Raw genomic sequence first — 23,673 nt, 5'->3', positions numbered from 1 at the left:
TCAGAGGAAGAACAGAAGGGAAATGAACAGAAAGCAGTGCAAAAATGTGAAAGAGTGAACCAGCCAGCCACAGGTCCTGTTCAGGGGTCCTTATATCCCAGCCAGCAGTCTCAGAGCCTCTTGCAAACCAGGATCCGTGGTGGAGTTCCTGGGCCAACCGCTGGAGGACAGAGTCTGCTGAGGGGCCCTGTGCACCTGGGACTAAAAGTGGGAGGGACCAGGATGTAGCCTGCATTGTCTGAAGCACATTTCCAAGTAGCAGGAGAGTTTGCTGAAAAATGGTTCATCTGTCAGGGAGACACTCCTTACCCCAAACCATCAGATCGAATTGGCCTCAAATGCTTAACGCTCTTTGCAGCCAATTAATCTCCAGTCCAGTCCCAGCCTTTTAATTTCACTCGCTTGCCACACCCGGATCCCTAAGAAAACTAGCTCCTCTAGTCAGTTCCGGGGGCCCAGAAGTGTGGTTACTATGTATCGCAACAGTGCAAAGGGTCCTCCTTCCAGGGACCACCTTCCCCCAAGACCACAGGGGCTATCTAGAAACAGCCACATCAGAAGGAAACACCGTCCACCTTTCATCCGTCTCTTCTCCAGTGCAGTGGTCCCTGCGCAGAATGAAGATCTCAGACATGCACCCCACTTCAGTACCAACACCTAAGTGGTCCCTTCCCTCCAATTCATCTTCCTAGCAGCCTGCAACATTCAAGGGAACTGCAAAGCCGTCTGACGGCTGAGGTGCTCACCTTGGAAGTGCTGCTCCTCTGATCTTTATCCCCCGCAGCTTGCCCTGAGCTCCAAAGGGGAAAGGGAGACACCAGACCTGGCTCTGGTGGCCCATTGGTCCTCATCAACCCCATCCTGACCCTGCCGCTGCCACAGAGCCACTCCACGCTCACTCGGTCACGGCCACCCTGAGCTGTGAGGTGGCCCGGACAGCGGCCCTATCACCAGGGAGACCCACAGATGGGCCTGTCACCACCAGCTGCCTCGGGGAAGGGGCTGCTCCCACACAAGCTACTCTGCCTTCCCCTAGTGAAGGTCTCGCGGCCCCCTCCCACCAGTCCTTACACTGCACCCCAACGAGGTCTCGAGTGCCCCTTGTCACACACAGGAGAAGCTTGGCAGCCCTAACACCAGAAGAGGGATAAATCGGCCCACACGACATACATGGACATTCATGTCAGGTATTGCTGCCAGATGAGTAGTAAAGGGAAAAAAAAAAAAAAAAAAAGATGAGTTTTCAGAGGCTTTGGAGATGAGAATGGTACATAAGGAGTCACGGACCTGAACACTAAGCAGCTGACCAGAGAGCAGCAAGTGTGCCAGGCAGAAGCAGCTGATGACAAGGACGGTGACAGCAGTGATGGTGGATATTTGCCGAATGCTTGCTACTGTGATCATCTTTTTTGCATATTACCTTATTTTTCCAATAATGACCCTATGAGAGATGCCATTTCTCAGATGAGGGGACTGGAGAGGGAGGATAAGTGGCTTGCCCAAGGTGACAGAGCCAGTAGAGGATGAGCACACACCCAGACTGCGCTCTGAGCACTACGAATTACAGCACACGGGCAGGCACAGCAGGGCGGGAGTCCACTGGAGGTGAGCACACACCCTTGGAAGAGGCCCCTGGTTAGTGCCTTCACGCCCATAGTAGGACAGGTGCCAAAAGAAAGTACACAGAAGCACATTCACTGCCAGAGAAGTGGAAACCAGGAAGGTTTCTCCCTCCCGTCACAGCCAATGCGACTAAGATTCTACCCCTATAAAGAGCACATGTCCTCTAAGTGACTCAGTCCTCAAACCCTGGCAATGAGGCAGACAGTGCCGAGCCTCAAGTCAGGTACAGATGTGAGGGCAGTGCACACAGTCCAACCTCCAAGGACAAACCAGAGGGGAAGGGCTCAAACTCTGACTCCCACAGCAGGAGATTCTAAGGACTAGCCGCTTTGGTGAAGGACTAAAAACATTCCTGGGGTCCAAACACGGTTCTCTTCTTCCACTCAGGAGCGTCAGGTATAAATAGCTGCTGGGCACCTCTGTCCTTACTGGCCATGGGGACAGTGTCCCTCTGAAGTCAAAAGTTAGGCCAATCCAGCCAGGGTCACAGAGCTCATAAGTGACTGTGAAACAAGTCTACCTTCCAGTGCTTTCCAAAGTACATTCCTCTCCAGAGAGGCACTTTTCCAACCCATGAAAAAAACCCAAATTCTTCAGGATCCCAATGGCAGCTGAGACATCCCGGAAAATGACAGGGCAAATGAGAGACGATGTCCTGGAAGAAGAGGTGTGAGGAGGCTCTGTTTCTGAAGACCTTGACTCAGGCCCTCTCTAGCCAGCTGCCAAGTCAAGCTAGAAAAGCTGCTGCCACCTACAGCCTCATGGCTAGTTTTTGCGGGCAGTGGACACCAGCTGGCTTGTCAGGAGTCAGCTGAGCAACACTTGAAATGCAGGCACCTAAGAAAGACCACCCAGAAAATCAACAGGTGAAAAAGACAGTGGAGGGTCTCTATTAAGGAAGGTAAACAAGTCAAAGCCCTGTCATTCTGGCATGAAACTTCTGTCCTAATCTCTTCTGCGTGATACCTAAAGGTTCAAAACTCAGGGTGCCTGGGTGGCTCAGTCAGTTAAGTGTCCGACTTTGACTCAGGTCGTGAACTTGCGGTTTGTGAGTTCAAGCCCCACGTCTGGCTCTGCTGACAGCTCACAGACTGGAACCTGCTTCAGATTCTGTGTCTCCCTCACTCTCTGCCCCTCCCCCGCCTTGCACCCTGTCTCTCTCAAAACTAAATTTAAAAACACTTAAAAGTTCAAAACCAATTCTAAATTCCACTCTATCCTACCTTTGCCTCTATTTGTTCAAGTAACCCAGAATGCATCTTTGTTAATTTCAGCATGAACTATTCTCAGCAAAATGGAGTGATGGTATCCACTGACTTTCACTTTACAAACTGGCCTCCTCAACCCCAAGGCCACTTGTTGATTTTATCAGCCCAGCTCCACCTGTTAAGGACATCTAGCGTCCATAACTGTCCCCCACACAAAACATAGTATTCTGACACCTCTTCTCCATCAGTTACTCCTAAGCATTTTCCTTAACAGCAATAGTATTTTGGTAGTTCTTTCATTCACTTGTTCATTCATTCCACAAATATTAACAGTGCATCCTATCCATCAGATCCTCTTCTCCTGAATATTCTTGGGCAGAACCTCTTCAATCCCTCATGTCTAAAATACTGGGAATAAAATTACTTGGATTAACCTAAATTAATGAAAAGACATCCCATGTTCATGGATTGAGAGACTTAATATTGTCATGATGGCAATACTCCCCAAAGTGATTTATAAATTCTATGCAATCCCTGTGAAAGTCCCAGCTGTTTTTTTTTTTTCTTTTTTTTTTTTGCAGAAATCAACAAGCTGACCTTAAAATTCATGTGGAAATGCCAGGGACCTGGAAAGGCCAAAACAATCTTGAAAATGAAGAGCAAAGTTGGAGGATAAATACTTCTTGATTTCAATACTTACTACAAAGCTCCAGTAAACAAGACTATGTGATGCTGGCATAAGGACAGACATATTGATCAACGGAATTGAGAATCCAGAAATAAACCCTCACAATATTTATGACAAAATGAATTTTGAGACCAAGTGATTTTCGGCAAGTGTGTCAAGATGATTTAGTCGGGGAAGAGAATAGTCTTTTCAACACATGATGCAGGGACATGCAAAAACAATGAAGTTGATCCCCTACCTCACACTATTTGTAAAATATTACCTCAAATTACCTCTTACCTAAATGTAAGAGCTAAAACTATAAAACTCTTAGAAGAAAACAAAAGGGTAAGCCTTCATGACCCTGGATTAGGCAATGATTTCTTGGATAGGACACCAAAAGCAGAGGCAACAAAAGAAAAGAGATGGACTAAACTTCAAAACTGAAAATTTTTGTGCTCAAAAGGGGCACAATCAGGTGAAAAAGCCCAGAGAGTGGGAGAACACATTGCAAATAATACATTTGGTAAGGGACTAGTATCTAAAATATATAAAGAACTCTAATGACTCAACAATAAAAAGACAAACATCCCAATTTTAAAATGGACAAAGGATTTAGGGGCGCCTGGGTGGCTCAGTCGGTTGAGCATCTGACTTCAGCTCAGGTCACAATCTTGCAGTTGACAAGTTCCAGCCCCACATCGGGCTCTGTGCTGACAGCTCAGAACTTGGAGCCTGCTTCAGATTCTGTGTCTCCCTCTCTCTCTGCCTCTCCCCCACTCATGCTCTGTCTCTCTCTGTCTCAAAAACAAAGATAAACATTAAAAAAAAATTTTTTTTAATTAAAAAGTGGACAAAGGATTTAAATAGGTATATTTTCAAAAACATACATACAAATGGGGAACAAGCACATGGAAAGATGCTTAACGTATGTAATCTGCACTGGAGACTCATTCATTAATGAGTCACAGGTTCACCCACCTGCCTACTCAAGTGTTTTCTGGCTGAGAATTCTGTACCAGATTCAATGGTAGGTGCTGGGAATACAGAGATGAATAAGATGCATCCCATACTCTCAAAGGCATTAGAGTCTAGGGTGAGAAAAACAAACAACCACGTAAATGCAATGCAATGTGATGGTGATGATAATGATATTACAAGTAACGCTGTCTGAAGTAATCATTCCTTTCAATATTCGCATCAGTAACCTATGAGACAGAAATTATGATCTCCATTCAGGAGGAAACTGAAAGAAAAAAAAAGTGAGGAAACCGAGGCACAGCAAAGTCATCTACCTAATGTCACACTGCCAATGAATGAGAAGCTGAGATGTGAGCCTCAGCAGTGACTCTAAAGCATGGCCCCTGGCATGCTGACCCAGAAGAAATGCCTCATCTCACTGGGAAGGGATATTGGGAAAAGGGTCACAGACAGAGGAGGTGGCGACTAAGGTGGGTCTTAAGGGAGAACAAGCCGCATCTTCAGGCCGAGGGTAGGGAGCAGATATTCTAGGCAGAAAGAAGGGTAATAAGATAGAGACGTGAAGCGACATGACATGTTCAATAGCCTGACACAACTACTTGAGATGTCAGAAGCCCAATCTTGTAGGGCCTCATAGGACACAGAAATACGGTGTCCCCTGTAAGAGCAGTGAAAGGACTTTACGCTCAGGAGCAACATGCACAAATGTGAGGAGTGACTTTCTGGACAGTGAGCAAGATGACAGGTGGGGAGAGGAGTTGAGAAGGGTACGACGACAGCAGTCCAGGCTGAAGATGATGAAGGCATGAGCAGAAGCCACAGAAGCGTTGACAGGGAGGGGATGATTGAGGACATGTTTTAGAAGCAGACCTGGTTTTAGAAGACCCCGGAGGCTGCCTGAACATGGGGCATACAAGCAGAAAGAGCCCTGGAAAGCTCTGAGGTTTATAGCTTGAGCAACAGGAGAACAAGGGGCCTAGGAGAGGAAGGAAAGATCAGTGACTCCACCGTGGACACACAGAATCTGAGGAGCCACAGGACATTCAAGGAAGCTGGCCGGCAGCGGGAGGGACCAGAGTGGATCCACAGCCGGGAGTCAGCATCACATACTGTTAAACTAGTTAAGTCCACAAAGCTGCCCAGGGAGGACGGGCAGAGTGAAAAGAGGGTCCTGGACACTACCTCCAAGACTACGGACATTCAAGGGCCAGTGAGAAAGACCAGCCCGCGGAGGAACGGCCGGAAAGGCAGGCAAAGCAGCAGGCGGTTGGGTCATCCCTGAGCCAGGGAAGAGTTTCAAGAAGGGACGACTGTCCAGAGGAGTCAGTGAGAAAAACAGTGAAATGCGGCTGTGTGGTTTTACAGTGAAGACCGTTGTATATTTTCCAGCAAGCTACCCCCAACAGCAGCACACTGACCCTCAGCCCCACGAGGGGTAGTGATGACCCCCCCCCCCACATCTGTCATGCTAATGCTGTATTCTACTGCATAACATAGATTCACCTCAACATATGTCTGTTCCCAAATCTTCATGCATAATGGACATCCCAGGAAAAGCTGGATGTTAGCAGCAGTGTGGGGCCCCTTAACACACACCTGTAGACTCCAGGGAGGGCTTTGGTTTGTTTATATACTGAGGGTAAGGAGCAAGAGAATAAAAACACGAGAGCTACCGGAAACCCAGGGGATGCGAGGACCTCTGGAGAATCTGAGGAAAGCTAAGGACCTTTTCCCAGAAAAATGCACACAAAGTCACAAACCTTTGATATTATTTCAGGAAGGTTCAGGGACCCCTGTCTTAAAATTTCATAAGAAGCTACAATGAGTAATACAGTAGTTATGGCTGCATAAACTTCTGAGAGATTTTCCTCTCCATAATTTTCTATTATTTTTACTTTTTTAAAACAACAATCACTTTTAGTTTAAGAAAAGGAACAAAGCTATTTTCACTTCAGGGGTTAAAAAAAAAGATGGAACACATATTCTCATTAACAGCCCTTTTTTTGGGGGCATCTCCTCAAACTGAACACAGCTAAAGAATTTTCTGACACATTCTGCACTGGAGAAGCAAATCAAGTCCAGGGGAGAAGGCCCAGCCAAGAGTGAGCACTGGCAAAGAGCAGGCAAGGGGTCTCCTCCTGCCCACCATCACCACCTCGCCCCCACCCCACACTGGGAGCAGGGAGGGGGGAAACCCAGGCTGCTGGGGGAAGCCACAGGGCAGACACACCTAAGGAAGCCTGATGTCGCCCAGGACCGGACACCAGCCTCAGGTGGGCACTAGAGATGGGCACGGACTTTTAAAGTGAAACAGGCAAAATTCTGATGCGGGGTGGGTGTGGGAGGGGCCAGGTGCAGCTGCTGGGGGTAACTGGGCAAGAGCAATTCCCGACAGGGCCTCCGCCAGTCTCTTCGTGAGTGTACCTGCGTGCCCACTCCTCCCTGGAGGACACTTTACAGAAGAGTGGGGTCTAGAGCCCAGAGACTCACTCTCTGGTGGAAAGACGCAAATGCTTTCGAGATCCGTAGAGGAAGCCACTGTTCTCAGGCCCAAGAAATCCTGAGGCTGAGAAAGGCTGAAAAACCTAGTGAGGAAGGGCTAGAGGAGGCCAACAGCAGGGAGTTACAGCCTGGAGCTTCCGCAGGCGTGCGGTCCTTCACGGACAATCTTCTTCTCTGCCGGGAATATGCGAAAAACCTGCTGCCCACTGACCTGGCTTAGGGGTCAGCTCAATACACCTGAGTGAAACAGACCGCCTTAAAGTGAAGCTCAAGAACTTCTGTTGCTGACAGCTCCAGAAGGGCCACACAGGGCTGACTATCCTCAGGAGGGGGAAAGCAGTCTGGCTACCGGGAGCACAGGTCCTCTCCTGAAGGAAGGCTCTCTCAGGAGTGGCAGACCTGAAAACCGTGGGTTTTAGCCCAGAGACACATGAAATCTTCTTTCATACCTTGTCAAAGATTGCATCTACCATAGGCCACAGGGTGTGGCCGAATTAAAAAACCAAAACAAAAGCAAGTAACAGGAACCTCAATCCAGAAACACCAAAGCACAGTCCAGGCTGGCTACCAGTGTCTTCTTGTGAATAAGCAGATGCAGAAAGAGTAACCTGCTGGCAGGAATTAAGCAGACCCAAACTGAACTGAAAATTTTTCAAACCAAGATTTGGTGTGAACCAAGAAGCAAGAAGTGAGAACCATTCACACACTGTGCTGCTGACTTGATAAAAGTTCCAAGACAAAAACCACTTGGGTTGTCTCTGGGTTAACCCAATGCCTAAGACCAGCGAGATTCAGGAACGTCTCATAAGGTGCATGTGCCTGAAAAATATCCCAGCAAAACTCAGAAAACAGTAAAATGCAACTAAACAATAAGATTTAACTTCGTCTGTTGGATAAAACCACTTAATGATGTGTCTGATACAATTTAAGCGCAGCATATACAGCGCTTCCTCAATCGCCCCCAACGGACGAGAAAGTCGTTCCTACATCTCGGCCTGAACATTCCAAAACATCTTTATTCCACTGAGGAAATGCACCCAGGATTATAAATAAGCATCTTATTCACCTGGTGCCATGCCCCCATGATAACTTAACCCACCCCATGCTTAATTCCTCGCACAAGTCCACCTAGCCTGTGTCCTGTTTCAAACATTGTGCAGACTGCACTCCGTAAAACCTCAACTTTCTTCCCCCGCTTCCTAAACACGAATGTTCCCGGAGCAAATTCATGCCGTAAACACACCCAGGGCTTTGTTTTATACACAGATTTCTCCCCCCTCGTCCCAAGAGAGGTTGCTTTCCCTTCTAAATCCAACCCAGGCCAAATACTGCCATCTGGGGTCACGGCTTCCTCCGCCCCGCCGTGGCGGAGCGCACTCGCCGGGTTCCGGATTCCCCGCGCCGGCCCGCGGCTCGCACCCCTTCCTGTCTCCGTCTGCCCACGGCGGGCGGCGGGCGCGCGGCGCCCAGACAAAAGCTCCGGCCGTCGGGCCCACGGGCCCCGGGCCGCGGCGTCCTCCAGCCCAGAGGCCGAGGGTCCCGGTGCAACTTTGCAAACAGAAAAGAGGGAGGCGCAGGCGGCCGCAGGTCCGGGTGCGCCCAGGGCGGCCGGCACGCGCGTGGGCCGCGGGCGAGGGCTCGAGGGGAGGGCGAGGCGCGCCCTGGCCGCCAGCGCCGGCGCCCGCAACTTGCCCGCGGGCGGTGGCCCGCGCCCGGCAGGGCCCGCCCGACGGCGAGGCCCACATTGTCCCCGCGGCACTGCCGGCCACCCTCGCGCACAGCCGCTCGCACACGCCCCCTGCCCGGGCCGGCTGCGGGGCCCGCGGCGCCCCGGCGGCCGCCGGCCTGCCGAGCTCCTCCACGCCCCGCTCGGGCCCGGCCCTGGCGGCCCCGCCGGCGGCGGCTGCAAAACTTTCTCCTCATCGCGGCGGCCGCGGCGTCGCTGCCGCCCGGGGCGCGTCAGTCGGTCGGTCGGGAGATCGGCGGGCGGGCGGGCGGCGGGTCCCTCCCTCAGCCCCACCCCGGGCCGCCGACCTGGTCCGGCTCCGATTCATAGTCGTCGTCCTCGGCGCTCACGGACATGGCCATGGCTCATGGTGGGCCCAGGCTCGCGCGCGCTGACATGGCTGGAGCGGCGCCGCCGCCGCCGCCCGCCCGGAGCAGGCTCGGCTCGCCCTGGCTCGGGCTCGGGCTCGGGCTCGGGCTCGGGCGCCTGCTGCCGCGAGGAGGGAGCCGCGCCGCGCGCCTCGCACGCCCGCGCGGGAGGGGGCGGGGAGGGGCCGGCGCGGGGAGGGCCGGGGCGCTCATGCATATGCATGAAGCGAGCCAGGAAGGGGCTGGCCCCCCGGGCCGGCGGGCCAATGGCGCGGCCGCGGCGCTCGGGCCGCACACAAAGGGAGCCCGGCCGGCGGTGACATGGGGGCGGGCCCGCCGAGGGCGGCCCCTCGCGGCCGGCGCGCGGGGACTGGGACTGCGTGGGGGCGTGCCCCGCGGCCCGCCCGGCCCGCGCGCCGCGGGATGCACATGGGTGGCTGCACGCCGCCGCCGCTCTAACAGGAAATGCACGCCCGACCTGGGGTGGGGTCTTTTGTGTGGTCCTGCGGGGCGTCTGGTAGGAGCCCCGGGGCGCACCGGCCACGGGGGGCGGCCCTGCACGCGACGCCAAGCAAGACTCCCTGTGCCCCCGGCAGCGGGCACACAGGCTCCCAGGTTTGCACATGCTTTGGGACCAGGACCTGATGCCCGCGAATACGGGAGTCCCGTACCCGGAGCTTTTAGGCCCACTGGCTTGCATACGGTGTGGGGGCTCAGTTCCCCCGGAAGCGGGCAGTTGGGTTGGGCAGGTACCCTGACGCTGCCCTCTCTGCTCTCAGGTTTGCCTTTCCAGATCAAGAGGGAGTCCACGTGAAACGTACTGTGGTGCAGGCGGGAGTTCCCACAGAGATGCCGGAGTTGGACGCTCCCAGAGAGAACGCCCTGAATGCACTCTGCCCCGAGTTGGGCGCCCCACCGTCTTGGACAGAAACCCTCCTTCCAGTGGTACCCTGGAGGTGATATGCCCTGGAAGCGATCTCAGAAGGGGCAGGGCACTTGCAGGCCAGAACCCAGTTCTCCTATGAGATTGGCAGTGTCTGAGCCTGGCCCAGAAGGAATGGGTTCTAAATTCTTAAACTGTAAAGAATTTAAACTGTAACTCTTAATGCTTAATCCAAAAGCAGCCCAGTCCTGCAGAAAATTGTTACTGGAAATCCAGATTGAGATTCATTAAAAAAATTAAAAAATGTCTATGGGACACTTTCCTCCCCCTGCCCTTATTCCGAAGAGGAGCTCTGACCATTAGCTAGAGTAATCAATGCTGTTTGTTATAAGCATCAAAACCACAGTTAAACTCAAGACAAGGCGCAGATGACTTAGCTGGGCAGCTGGCATACTTATCGTCTAACTAGGAATGTCCAATATGACGCTAAACATGCGTACCTGTGTGTGCTCAGTTTCTTCATCTGTAAAATGGGAAGGCATGCCCAACCCAAGGATGAGCAACCTTCTGCAGGGATCAAAGGCTTTCCCAAGAAAAAGCTTATTAGCTGTGAAATCTCGTAATCAACTCTGCAGTGTTGTCCAACTGTTATTCATGCCCAGGCCACTGGCCATGAAATCCACTGTGAGAACAGAAGGGACCCACAGGCAGGTCACGGCCTGGGCTTTCAAGGAAGGCAGAATGTATGTGGCAGAGACCTTGTAAGTAAAACTCAGGAGCTTCCAGCAGGGAGTCAGCAGGAGTGGGTAAGCAGGAATGTCAGTTTTACTGAGTGGATTCTGAAGTCTGTAGGAAATTTATACACCCACTGACACTATGGGGGAAAAATCCCAACAGACTTGCTCTTTACTGAAACATATTTATTCTGCGTTTCCTTCCTGCCTTCTTCCTTATAGTTTCTTTATAGTTTCCACAAGCCACTCAAGGTTAGCAAAAACAAAATGCAAAAGAATATCCCCCTCCTCTACCTTACTCCATCCCCAAAGATCTCAGCTTTTAAAAATCTACAGTGATGGACCTAAGTCTGTATCTGATGACCTCTTAGGGGCCATTCTACCCATTAGGAAGCCCCTTAAAATAAAGGGGAGGGGCTGATAATATGCTAATCATGCTTTTACTTCATTGTCATTCATTGTGGTCAGAACTGCAAAGGTAAGGAAGTGGGACTTTTTCTTGAAGGTCTCTCCCATTGCTTATCAGGAATGCAAGATCACCTAGACTTGTCTTCGGGCTATTTCTTTTGAACTCTCAAAAGCTCTTTTCTGTATTTAAGGAAGTAAAAAGACACGGTTCCCATTTATCATGGCACAAAGAAGAGAAGGGGAAAATGTTGATAAACAGAAGCTGTAGCTAACACAAACTTCCTTCCACCATACCATTTCTGAACTAGAAGGGGCCTCACCAGACCCCCTCACTTCACAAATGAGGAAATGGAGACCCAAAGAAAATTAGGAAATACTGTCAAGCCCAGGGTCCCTTATATAATAACACCACCCAGAGACCCCCATCCTTCAGGGGTCCAGACAATAACAGCAGCTAATATTTACTAAAGCATGATTGCAGGGCTAGAGCCAGTGGTAAGTGTCTTATAGACATTATCTCATTATTCCGTATACTTTTTTGAAAGAGAGGGTGCAAGTGAGTGAGGCAAGGGTAGAAGGGGCAGAGAGAGAGAGGGAAAGAGAGAAGAGAGAGAATCCCACAAGGGGCAGAGAGAGAGAGGGAGGGAGAGAGAAGCGGGGCTCACCCGAAGCGGGGTTTGAGCTCCCCCAATGCAGGGCTCAAATTCACCAACCATGAAATCATGACCTGAGCCAAAGTCAGATGCTTAACTGACTGAGCCACCCAGATGCCCCTACCTCTATTTATTTTTTAAGTTCATTTATTTATTTTGAGGGAGAGCACATGCACACAAGTGGGGGAGGGGCAGAGAGAGAGAGGGAGAGAGAGAATCCCAAGCAGGCTCTGCACTGTCAGTACGGAGCCAGATGTGGGGCTTAAACTCACTGACCTCGAGATCATGACCTGAGCTGAAATCAAGAATTGGACACTTAGATAGAGCCACCCAGATGTCCTATGCCTTTTTGTTTGTTTGTTCATTTTCTTTCAGGGAGACAGAATGCATAACTGGGGGAGAGGCAGAGAGAGAAGGAGAGAAAGAATCCCAAGCAGGCTCCTCGCTGTCAATGCAGACCGTGAGATCATGAACTGAACCGAAATTAAGAGTCCGGACACTTAACTGACTGAGGTTCTTATTTATCCCATTAAACAGCCCTATCAGGTATGTACCATTGTTCACCCATTTTATAGATGAGGAAACTGAGGCATATTGCTGCTAGGAAATGAAAGCACCTGGATCTGACTCCGCAGGCAGCTGGAGCCTAGAGCCGAGAGCCTGGGGCTTGGGCTGTTAATCACACAGCTCCGATCCCTCACGCCAGAGCCAAAAGAGGATGCCAAATGAGATCGATACAAGCATCCAAGTGAAAAACTCAGACTTCTGTAGAATTAAATCAACTATCCCTTATTCAATTTTGCAAATTCTGTATTCTCGGTTCAAATTCAATTTCAAGGCAGATAGGTATGGTTTTCGTAACCAAACTGCTGTCTGATCAATCATCTGTCAGGGGCCAGGTCTGGAAGTAGGAAATCAGGAGTGAGACATGATAATGCAGTGGATCCTCTCCAAACAGTAAGAAGGCTCCTGCCAGCCACTATCCTAACACCTCTTCAAAATTCCTCTTTTGAGGGGTGCCTGGGTGGCTCAGTCAGTTAAGCGTCAACTTTGGTTCAGGTCACGATCTCACGGTTTGTGAGCCCGAGCCGCACGTCGGGCTCTGTGCTGTCAGCTCGGAGCCTGGAGCTTACTTCCGATTCTGTGTGTCCCTCTCTCTGCCCTTCCCCCGCTCACACTCTGTCTCTCTCTCTCTCATAAATAAATAAAACATTAACAATTTTTTTTTCTAATTCCTCTTTTGACACTTGCAAAGAACTTCTTACTCCTCCCCTCGGTCAAGTTTCCTTTAGCTAATTGGCACACACAATTATCCAACATTTGTTTTGTATTAAAAGCGTGCTGGGCTGTATATAAAATACATTATGCTAGGGGCACCTTGGTGGATCAGTCGGTTAAGCATCCAATTCTTGACTTCGGCTCGAGTTATGATCTCATGGTTCATGAGTTTGAGCCCTGCATCGGGCTCTGCACTGACAGTGCAGAGCCTGCTTGGGATCTGTCTCCCTCTCTCTCTGCCCCCACCCCCTTGCTATCTCTCTCTCAAAATAAATAAAAATAAACTTTAAAAACGATTAAGGGGTGCTTGGGTAGCTCAGTCGGTTAAGCATCCAACTTCAGCTCAGGTCATGATCTCGCAGTTTATGAGTTCGAGCCCCGCATCGGGCTCTGTGCTGACAGCTTGGAGTCTACAGTCTGCTTCAGAATCTGTATCTCTCTCTCTCTCTCTGCCCCTCCCCTGCTCTCACTCTGTCTCTTGCTCTTAAAAATAAATAAACATTAAAAATTTTAAGAAAAAATGTATTCAGAAATACATTATGCTAGCCTGGGACCAGCAGAATTGCCACCTGAAAATTTAGTGTTTACATTGTGCTTCTAGGCTTATCCTTTCTCCCTCATCTTTGCCTCATCTTTGACCCTCAGAGCTGAATGCTCTCCCAGCTCCACTTAGCCAAGGCTTATATTCTTAGAAAGAGCTTCCCAAAGCTGATGCCACCCGAGCAGTTGGTGCTTGCCCTGAGCCAGGAGGACCAGAACTTCCACCAAGCAGGGAAGAAATAAACAAAAAACAGATGGGAGCCGAATCAGCCTTGGTCACAGTCGGCACCCACTTCCCTGTTTTCTCTCTGTCATTTAATTTTCTGGTCTGCCTATCAGATCATGAGATACCAGGAATGACCCCTATATGCTGAGAGATTGTGCCCAGAATTAGCCACCTAAGGACACTGCAGGCTGTCCCCAGTGCAGGCACAAGCCCTGAGCTTATTAAGTTAAAGGAGGGGAGCCATCTTCTCTATCCCCCCATTTCCAGGAACAGGGACAAGTTGCCCGCTGGACTCTGGACTTCCCTAGGACAAGGGTTTCTCCTATGTGTGGCCCCTTTCCTTGTGCCCATGTCACAAAGGGCATGGCTAAAGCTTGGGAACATTATTTTCCAGAGGATCAAGGCAGGGAAAGAGAATGGATTCTCTGTCCAGACCAGTAACGGGCTGGCACAGTCCTAAGCCAATGGACCCCATTTGTAAACATGCCCCTAAGGAGGGAACAGAAATGACAGAACAGGCACACGAAGGGGTAGCTTCCCAGCACAAGTAATAATTTATACTTAACAAGCACCAGGGAATGCGTGCTTCAGTTATTTTACTATATTTTACCTTTGTCTCTGTTTTTCAATAGGTTTTTTTCCCCCTTAACAGCAAAAGGCGGTCTCTTGGAGAGTTATTTTTCTAATAAAATGTAAATCAGAGGATTTTTTACATTGTGTCACATAGCAACTTAGGACTGATTCCAGGGTTGCCTGGATGAAACTACAGTTCAAAGAGTGTCTGTATGACCAGCCAAGGGCTGCAGTGATTTCTGCCGAGGAAATAATGTTATTTAATTGCTTTCTATTTTCCCCCTGGAGAGTCATTCATTCCACAAGCATTTAAAAACCATGTATATTTGTCATATGGGTCCTTTAAACAGACTGAGCTTTCTTTTAAATGGGGTTCCTCTCCTAATAATGTCTCCTTACGTTACCAAAATCAACCAACAAATATTTACATTCACTGGAAGATTTGTGACCGGGCACAGGATTTTTTAAAGATTAACTAATTTAACAGGTGACCGGCATTGATCTGAGAAATGTTTTCCCGCCATCCACCCCATTTCCAGTTCATTCGCTGACCTTAGGAAGTTACTTCCCTTCTCTACTCATTGCCCTACAAAAATCCAGGCTAAGGCTGAACACTCAATTTGGACGAAATAAATGAGTTCACTTTACAAACCCCTCTCCCCTGGGGCTCCGGAAAATAGGAGGGGCTAAAAATACTAAAATGCCAGCATAATTCTGGCCTACAACCAAGACTTCTGTACTTTAAAAATATTTCTTCTTAACAAGACCAAATCTCCTCCCTTCGTTGCTTTCCTAATGGACACCCATCCCATTATGTATCTCCCCATCCTCCAGAGAAACACCTTACAGAATCAGCATAAAAAGTTCTGCATTTTCAAAGTTTTCAAAGGAAAAAGACTGAATCCCAAGATTACTTAAGATGGGATGATAACATAGACAAGAGGCAAAACAGGAGTAAAATTAAGTTCATCACTGATTAGCAGCTGTTTACAATAGCCAAAATGTGGCATATCCATGCAATGTAATACATATTTTTTTTTACCCACCATCATTGAGAGTGATCTTAATTCCTATTCCTGAAAGGTAACCTGGTTAGGAAATGTAGGCCCTAAACCCTGGGGCATGTTGAAACTAACCAAACCAAAGAGATAGTTGAATCACCTCTTAAATGAGCTGCTAACAGGCACTGTGGTGGTCTGTTGGGCTCTGATGGTGCTTTAAAGACTTTAGGGAAGCCTGAGAAATGCAAATGTACAGTGGTTGGTGTGGCTGGGAGTAGGGATGGGGGAACACTCCTCTCTCTCTCTCTCTCTCACACACACACACACACACACTTTGGCTGCAGCCATAGCCCTCTCTTCATTTACCATTCTTGCTTTTCTTTAAAAATGGCTCATCTCCAGCAGGCCAATTTGCCTTGAAAAGCCCCCTGGATCTAAGAAATTCCATGAGTTTATCACGACACTCAACATAGAAAAAGCCTGACAAACTCATCTGTCACCATTTGAAATGGCCATTAAACCAACTCCTTATTTTGAAAATTGGTATTTAAAAGGGGAAAATTGAGCATGTATATGGTCTTTTCAGGAGGAACTATATTTAAGGGTGGCCCTAATTGATGAGGGAAAACTGTAGGGAAAAAAGCCAAGTCAGTGATGTAATTCTCAACAATTTATATCAGTGATTTATTTCTCAATAAAATTTGGGGGAGGGTATGCCAGCTAATTCACAAGGGAGAGCATGATAAACTAAAGTTCCATTTTTATCTTTTAATACAATTATTGACACAGGAAAGAATGAACAACTGGTACTAAAACCATGAGTGAATGATGGAGGGAAGCAGGGAACCAGGGGGTCAATGGATCCCCTTACAGATTGTTCTCTGGAAGAAAGAGGGACAACCATAACTGAATAATGGGGTAACAGACCACCATCACCTTAATCCACCATTTATGATATTTAACTTTAACCAAGCCTTTAGATCTCATTTCCAGTTTACAGAAATTACAAGAGCTAGGGGGAAAGTTCCGTGACACCACAGGGAAGCAATCAGAAAAATTCACATAGTGAAGGGATCCTCTGGAGGACACATGGTTCCATCTTCTTTACAAATCAATGTCCTGAGAAAGGTCTAGATTGAAATAGAATGAAAATAGATTCAATGTACCGTCCTGGATTGGAGCCTGGTTTAGATAAAGCATCTGCAAAGGATAATTTGGGAAATCTCACTATAACCAGGCACTAAGTGGTATTAAGGAATTATAAATTCTGGTAGGTGTAACCCAAATGATTTTAGCTGTGTAGAAAAATATTTTTCTTTTTCAGAGATGTAAACTAAGCCCTAAGTATTTAGGAGTAGAATGCCATGATGTCTGTAACTTTCTAAAGAATACTTCAGCATAAAAACTAAAGCAAGTTGAAGGGGTGCTTGGGTGGCTCAGTTGATTAAGCATCTGATTCTTAATTTCAGCTCAGGTCATGATCTCACAGTTTGTGAGATAGAGTCCTGGGTCAGGCTCTGTGTTGACAGTGTGTAGCCTGCTTGGGACTCTCTCTCTCCTTCTCTCTCTCTGTGCCTCCCCCACTGGTGTTTTCTCTCTCTCAAAAAAAAAAAAAAAAAACTTAAAAAGAAAAAAAAGAAGAAGGCAGGTCCCCCATTCACAGACAGGACCAGAGGATAATATTTTAAATAAACAAACAAATAAATAAAATGGTTATTAAAACAATCAATTTTACGTTATATCTATTTTCCCACAATTAAAAAAAATATGATAAGAATCAAAGAAAAGGAAATAAAAGAAATACCCTCCCTCAGGAGAACGGATATATCAATAGGGAATGCTCAAACCAATAAGCCTTGCTCCACGGAACCATCCTGTCCCATAAACATTAACCAAGGGAGACATGAATCTAAATGTCTCAACTCCTTCAGAGTGTTTTGCTGCTTAGTTATTTACACACACTGGTGGAGAACTCCAGTGGTTCAGAGTAGGTGTTACTCCAGCTGTCCCTTCTCACCTGCTTTCTTCATGTGTGATTAAAGTTCCCCTCATCTCAACAAATACACTTGCCCTTGTCACCTTTATAACAAAAAAGCAAAGTTAAACGATGTAAATACCTCACCTGTGTTCACCTACTCGTGCCTTTTTTTTCTCTAGATCACCTAAATTTGGAGAACACATTACCTGGCAACATCATGCGATCACACACATATCTATCCTTCTAAAAAAGCCAAATGAACGGCGCCTGGGTGGCTCAGTTGGTTAAGCATCTGACTTCAGCTCAGGTCATGATCTCACAGTCCGTGAGATCAAGCCCCATGTCAGGCTCTGTGCCAACAGCTCAGAGCCTGGAGCCTGCTTCAGATTCTGTGTTTCCCTCTCTCTCTGCCCCCCTCCTCAATCAATCAATCCATCAATCAATCAATAAATATTAAAAAGCCAAATGATGGGGGGGGGGGGGCGCAGAAGAACATGATAACTTATTCCCCATGTCAATGATCAAGTGTCCTCCTTTAACATGGGAAATATATGATGACATTTGACAATAAGAAAAGTCCAAGGAGGGGCACCTGGATGGCTCAGTCGATTGGATGGCTGACTTTGGCTCAGGTCATGATCTCATGGTTCCTGAGTTCGAGCCCCGTGTCGGGCTTGTGCTGACAGCTTGGAGCCTGGAGCCTGCTTCGGGTTCCGTGTCTCCCTCTCTTTCTGCCCCTCCCCTGCTCGCACTGTCTCTCTGTCTCTCAAGAACAAATACATGTTAAAAAAAATTTTTTTAATTAAAAAAAAAAGAAAAAAGAAAAGTCTGAAGGATAGGCCATTGTTCCAGAAATAAAACAAGGATAATGGCAGGCAATCACTTACAGTGCCTGCCTGGCTTTCTAATTACCCCACCAAAGGCAGGAGCCCGCAATATTTCAATTGCTTTCCAAGAATTTGTCTTTGGCGTTATTAACACAGACAGCTGAGCAGGTTATCAGACTAAGAAAGAAATCCTCGGCTGCAGACTTTAATTACAGGTTATTTTAGCTGAACGCTGACTTAAAGTTCAATAAAGCAGTTCTAAAATGACACAGACGATGGCTGAGAAATTCCAGGTGATTTCTAAGTCCAGTGGGATAAAGAAGGTTGTTTAAATCTGAGGGACAAAAAAAGGGTCCAAAAGTACCCATGAGCAATGAACATTCCATTTAGCATTCTTTCACAGTTGGCTGGGGCTGGGACATAAAAGTTGCAGTAAGGAGAGATCCACATTCTCACCAAAGAGACATAGGTAGAAGAAAGACAACCAAGAGCCTGAAACGGATGGAGTCCAATTTCATCTTTTAGAAATGCTGCGAAAACCTGTGATCGAGTTCATTCACTCAACAGACATTTCCTGGGTCCTTGCTATCTGGGAGAAATCGTGCATGACAGGATAAAAATGGAGAAGGAAAAAATTAATAAGATGAGCTCCAGTCTCAGGAAGCTGGTGAAGGCCATAAAATGCAGAGTAGAATATAGACGTCCAGTGGAAAGAGAGACTGGGGAAGTACAGCCGTCAGGATCTTGGCAGGAAATGGATGGTACCCTGGCACCCTCATACCAGGTCATGTGGGAGAGTTTAACAGAGACTCAGTTTGCAGAGGGTAAGTAGGGTTAGGGAAATCTACAAGGCACAGTGTTGCACCTCAAGCCTAGCAACGGCCATGAGACATTACCTCCCTTTGGCTGATGGGCTATGAGAGGGAACAGTTACTGGACTGGAAATGCAGAGAAAAAAGTTGGAGAAGGCCACAAAACAGGAATCGTGGCCTTCAAAAGAAGGAAACAGCCAACCTTCAATGATCCCATGGGGAGGAAGCTGGGGGAATAAATACCCCAGCCTCTTTCTCCTCCCACATTTCCATCTCATGCTGGTACTTCCCATTGGCTGAGCCCAACCAGAAGCCAGAGAAGGCAAGAAAGCCCTTTGACGGAGCCCACTTTTGGAGCAGGTGGGAGAAGGCTGGAGAGGGGCTCTGAAGGTACAAATAGAAAACATCCAGCCCAGGAAGCTTCCTGGTGAAGAAGTTTGGCTGGGCTTAGAGGTGGAAATTTTGTACATGGGGAAATAAGAAGGGCATTTCCAGAAGGGGAATAGTGTGAGCAAAGACCAAGGCAACTAAATGGAAAATATGGAGTAATTCAGTTCCCCTACAATGTTGAGGAGATGAGAGAAAATCATGAGATTCCATGGCAGAAACACAAGTGAAGACTTGGGCACTTGGGACCGGGTCAAGGATTTGGGAGATGATTTAAAGATGGAAGGCTTGACAAGTTTATAGGCTGAATCTTTTTTTTTTTTTTAATGTTTATTTATTGTTGAGAGAGAGAGACAGCGTGTGAGCAGGGGAGGGGCAGAGAAAGAGAGGGAGACACAGAAACCGAAGCAGGCTCCAGGCTCTGAGTTGTCAGCACAGAGCCTGACCTAGGGCTTGAACCCACAAACCGTGAGATCATGACCTGAGCCAAAGTCTGGTGCTTAACCGACTGAGCCACCCAGGTGCCCCTATAGGCTGAATCTTACCTGCCCCAAAATTCATATAGTGAAGTCTTACCCACCCTAATGTGTCAGAATATGACATCGAGTCTTTACAGAGGTGATTTAGTTAAAATCAAGCTATTAGGGCCCTAATTCAGTATGACTGGTGTCCTTATAGAAGGAGGAAATTTGGACACAGACACGTACAGAGGGGGGACAATGTGAAGACACAGGGAGAAGACAGGACGCTTACCTACAAAAAGTCAGCAGGCAAAGACACAGTTCTGTCCTGCCTAGGTCTCATGTGGTGTGCTCTAGAAGCTTCTACCCTCCGGCTTCGGTTCACTCCACCAAAAAGGGAGGGTTCTGATGAAATCCCTGTCATCCAGCTCGCAAAACCATGTGAGTTCAGCCACAAACCGATTTGGAATCGGAGCTCACAAAAACTGGTCCAGAGGCCTGAGCCCCAGCTTCTCCGTTCACCACCGATGATTTTCTTCCAACTGGATTTTTCTACTTGTTGATGTTGTGTGCAACACTCTCCAGAATAAGCAGGCTATTTTTGTGGGTACTCTTTCATCACAGGTTTCTGCTGCACTCCTGGGAACCTGCTGGACTTCACAGATGACTCAGCTGTCACTGAGGAAAACCCTGGGGATTCCAGACGAGGGGCCCCAGATTGTTTTCCATTTGCTTCCCCTCGCTGCAGCCTACCCACCATCCACTGGTTTCTCTTGCCTTTCTCTGCTCTCCTGGTGCCAGGGCTCTTTCACTGCTGGCTTCCTCCAGGCCCGTGAGCATTACACCCACCGGCTCTTGGAGTCTGCTCTCAGGAAGCTGGAAAGACTGGGCACCCTCGCCTCCTACCCTGACCCAGAAGCAAAGCCTGTGGCCTCAACAGCCTCAAACCCTCAGGGGCACAGTCTAAGGCAACAGTCACCCACAGCACCCGGGACTTCTCCTTTCGGGGGAGTGAGGAAGGGATAAAGGAGGAGAACCACTTTTTTAAACCAGCTCCCCCATAAGGGTATGCCGGCCATTTCAGAAAAGCCATGACTACTTAGGGGAGAATGAAGTCACTAGGGTCTTTGCTTGAGATTAAGTGTTTGCACCAGCCAATGGTAACTGAAGGATGGGAAATGTCTCTAAACTCTTCACCCCCTTCCCCTGCTCCATGCCATTCCTTCCATATCCGCTATTTCCATAGAGACCATCACCAGCCTTCTGGAAGGCAAATTCAGGGTTGTCAATTACTTATAAGCCATAATTGCAAAAAATCACATTAACTATCACTGACTGATAGCCTACTGTCGAGGTATTTTACAGATGGCATCTCACAGCAACTCTACAGGAAAGGCACTATTAGCCCTTTTTACAGATGAGTAAACTGAGGCTCAGACTTGCCTACAACCACACAGTTGGTGGCAAAGCCTGGGTTCAATTCCCAGATGCATCTGACCCCAGAGCCCACCCTAGTCACGCATGAGAATTGCCTGCAAAGTGTCAAGAAAGCGTAGACCTCCCAGGCCCCACCGCAAACCTACTAAATCTCAATGTCCCAGACCAGGCCCAGGAAGCTGTATTTTTTTTTTTTTTTTACAAGTTCCCCAGGTAAAGCTGATGCCAGCAGCCTGAAGACTGGCTCTCATTAGACCGCAATGCCTTTCTGGGAAACTACCTGGCCCCGAGTAGGCAACAATAAAAGGCAGGCATTATCGTCATCCTCCTTCTCCTCGTCATCAATTTAATTACTCCGGGGGTGACAGGAATCGACAGCAGGGCAGAAAAAGAACAGGAAGTACACGGGGCCTCTTTTTATTGAATTATGTGCCTCTCTTTCAGGTAAGGGCTATGTGTCACACCAGAGGGACCCCACACTTATCAAACCTCCCAGATCTAAATGACCAACTGCAGAGGAAGGGGAAGAGAAACAAAGGGGAACCAAGAGTAACACAGACATCAGGTGTGTGTGTGTGTCACTTCCTGCCGTGGTTCCTGCGTGGCCCTGTAACGTCCCCATAAGGAAGCCAATCCAATAACTGAAAAGGGCTGTCCCATGTCCCCTGTCAGGGTACTTGTGCATACACACTCCAGCCTGTCTGCTCCTAACTCCAGAAAAACTGTCAATAATTGAAATTCACGTGGCAGCCCAGTTTGGCCACTCAAGCTGATGGGTTAAGATGCAGACAGCTGTGGCTCAGTCTCCCCTCCTTCCTCAGTTTCCCTCCATGTGAAAGCACCGGCAAGCTAGCTGGGTAGAAGTGTCTGGCTGGTGAGCCGAAGGTCAACTTGCTAATAAGACTGAGGTCAGAGGTCAAGCCTCAAAGAAGCTCAGTTCTCCTGGCTTGGTTCCAAGGTCACAGACAGGCCCCCAAAATCCTGCCACCTGGTCATAAAAGGGAGCAGCCAGAGTGTAGACGGATCAAAACGAATCCATCACCGCTGGTGGGAACAGCCAATCGGGGGAATGGTGACGGATGGTGATTCAGTAGCATCTTTGATTTGAAAGACACGACATCAGAAATGACCTCACAGCACCTAATCAGTTCCAGAAAGGGACTTTGTTCTCCAGGAGACAAGGTGGGAGATCAAAGCATTTCTTGCTAATCATCATTTAGCATTAATTACTTGTTAAGTAACCTGACCCAGACCCAATACCGCTCCCTACCTCGCATCCTGACAGCCTCAACGAACACCCTTGATCTTTCAACCCAACCTGCATCAAATTGGGAGCAAGCGGACTGCAAACTTGGGAACGGACAGACCCCGGGCGGCCCAGGCAGTCAGTCGTTCAGTTACTTCTTTTCCTGTGAACTTTTTAACCCCACCAGCCAGGAAATGCATACACAGGGCAGCGGGCTTCCCCGCCCCGCTTCTCCACCACACTGCACGAGTTCCTCAGATCTGGGCACTAACGCCTCTCCATTCACAAGCTGTGTGGCCCAAGGCATACCGGCATCCCTCTCTGAGACCCCGGTTTCAACTGCATGCACAGAGATAACACTATCCACACCTCCCAGCCTCGTTGTAAGGATTAAACAAGATGTAAAAAAGACCTCTAAAGATTGGTCCATACATTGTGTAGGAAACTACAGGGGGTTGGGGCTGTACTGGCAATAATTTATTTCTAGAGCTGAGTGGGGGCCATGGAGTTCATTATTATATTACTTACATCTTTTTTTGTGGCTCTGAAATAATGTATGATAAATGCTACAGGTTGAATTGCGTCCCCCCCTGCCCCCCAAATTCTTATGTTGAAGCCCTAACCCCAGTGCCTCAGAATGTGACTACCTGGAGATAAAGTCTTTCAGGAAGTAACTAAGTTAAAATGGGGTCATTCGGGTGGGTCCCAATTCAGCAAGACTGACGTCCTTATAAGAAGAGATTAGGACACAGGCACACACACAGAGGGCAGACCACGTGATAACACAGAGAGACAACAGCTATCGACAAGCCCAGGAGAGAGTCCCCAGAAGAAATGCATCCTGCCAACTGACTTCTGGCCTCCAGAACTGTGAGAAAATGAACGTCTGTCCTCTAAGCCACGCACATAGTTTCTGCAGCCCTTGCAAACTCACACAATAAACCTCAAATGAGTTGTAGAAACCATAAGCTGAATGAAAACGAAAGAGACAGTACTAGTATGGCTCAAATCAAAAAGATGGATAAGGGCGCCTGGGTGGCTCAGTCTGTTGAGCGTCCAACTTCCGCTCAGGTCATGATCTCGAGGTTCATGGGTTTGAGTTCTGTGTCGGGCTCTGTGGAGACAGCTCGGAGCCTGGAGCCTGCTTGATTCTG

At 48.3% G+C, this 23,673-nt stretch overlaps 1 protein-coding gene across 11 annotated transcripts in view; it reads right to left on the bottom strand.

The window, feature by feature from the left end:
- The window catches only part of KDM2B (lysine demethylase 2B), a 151,767-nt gene that overhangs the window by 20,479 nt on the left and 107,615 nt on the right, over positions 1–23,673 (bottom strand). The window lies entirely within an intron of this gene.

Source organism: Acinonyx jubatus, chromosome D3 (genome assembly GCF_027475565.1).
Source record: "Acinonyx jubatus isolate Ajub_Pintada_27869175 chromosome D3, VMU_Ajub_asm_v1.0, whole genome shotgun sequence".
In the NCBI taxonomy this organism is placed as follows: domain Eukaryota; kingdom Metazoa; phylum Chordata; class Mammalia; order Carnivora; family Felidae; genus Acinonyx; species Acinonyx jubatus.
The sequence above is the reverse complement of the archived record's forward strand: the minus strand, read 5'-3'. Positions and strand labels throughout refer to the sequence as shown.